The sequence below is a fragment of the Leishmania donovani genome, chromosome 11, assembly GCF_000227135.1.
Source record: "Leishmania donovani BPK282A1 complete genome, chromosome 11".
NCBI lineage: Eukaryota > Euglenozoa > Kinetoplastea > Trypanosomatida > Trypanosomatidae > Leishmania > Leishmania donovani.
In genome coordinates, this window is record NC_018238.1 from 381,213 (window position 1) to 382,891 (window position 1,679).

Below are 1,679 nucleotides of genomic sequence, written 5' to 3' on the forward strand. Positions count from 1 at the left end.
GCAGGGCGTGAGGTCCTGGACGGCGTTGCGTGGGGGAGGGGCGACCTGCCAGGGCGAACACGCTTCTGCGATCGATATGGTGGGCAGAGTGTCGGCGTGACTCGAGCGTCTCCCACCCCCGGCCCTCACACTGTCTACTGGCGTGGGGGTGCCTGAGTGCCACCCGCGAGGAGGATGCACGACGTGGCGACCTGCCTGATGGGGGAGCGGCTGTGAGGCGACATGCGAGGCGGCGGATTTGTAGAGTCTGGGGCAGAGGCCGTGCTGCGATCACTGGGTCCGCATCGCTGTAACGCGCGTGTCTAGGGCTGCTGCGCGCGACGTGATGGGCGCCTGTGGGGCAGGCCGTGTGGTGGTGGTGGTGGTGTCGAGGGGAGCACTGACCTCATGCTGTATGGCAGAGAAGGAACAGGTTGGAAAGCGAGACAATATGCTTAGATGTGCCTGTGCGGTGAGAGATGGATCATTACCACCATCATAATTGTCGTCTTTACACCTGGTCGAGATTGAATACTTTTCTCTCCATGTTTATATGTTTTTGTGGCAAAGAGAGAATCCGACGAGAGAGAAGAGAGCACGTTCACTTTCTTCTCTGGGGCGCGGTCGGATCAGGCACGACACACCGCTCTTGTGCTTCTTCTGCGCTCCCCCCTCCAAATCGATGATGCCGCTCTTCGAGCGGCGGAAAGGAGGGGGGGGGTGGGGGAAAAGCGGACAAGAAGCGACGAGGATGGTGAAACGTGCAGCAGCAAAGAGAGATTTGCGGAGTCTGCTGTGCACGTGTCAGTGCAAATTCAACTGTGAAGAGACGAGGCAAAGACGAAAAAAGTACCAAGACACTTTCGAATTGGTCTGCTTAACATTGGGTGAACGTGGACCGTGCTCCCCCCACACGCGCAGTAGCTTAGTCGTCAGCGGACAGAGCCCAGCAAGGTTGCACAGGTCGTTCTTTCTTGACGTCGTTGTCTCTCGCTTCGCGTGTGTGCTAGAGGCATTTTCCTCTCGTCTTTGCGTTGTGCGAGTGTCGTGGTGATACCCTTGCTCCACGCCTTTTTCTTCCGTGCATGCCTGCTGCATGGGTTTGTACGCGTCTTGACTCTGCTCTTCTCGGTAGCACTCTGAAAGGCGTTGGCTGTCCTTGCCGCGCCGCCCATCAGCTGATTGGTTATATTCATCACTGAATGAACCGCTCCCTCGCCCCCCTTTTTCGCCGTTCCCGTGCATCTTCCTCGTGTGGCCACGCCGCATTCCCACCATCCACGACACCCCCCTTGCGCAATATTGCGTGCTGCTTCACGGACACCTGCCCCGCCCACATACACACAATCGCCCATGGATGCACAAGGGGAAAGGAGGCACGGCTCGACTTGTCTGTATACACACGCCGGCGTGCACGCTGCAGAGGTTGCACCCCTCCTCTTTTCCCCTTTTACATTTTCCTTTAGGGGTGCGAACTCCTGCGCCTGCCCTTTTCTGTGCACCAGCTTTTCTCACTGCAGGTACAACGTCCACTCCCCCTCCTTTCACCAAAGTGCCCGCCCCCTGTCCCTGAAGCAGCGCACAAACACGTCAGCATTTAACACGTGATACTAAATTAGTAGTGCCATACACACACACACACACACACACACACACACACACACACACACACACACAACGAAACGACGACCCGTCCCCCC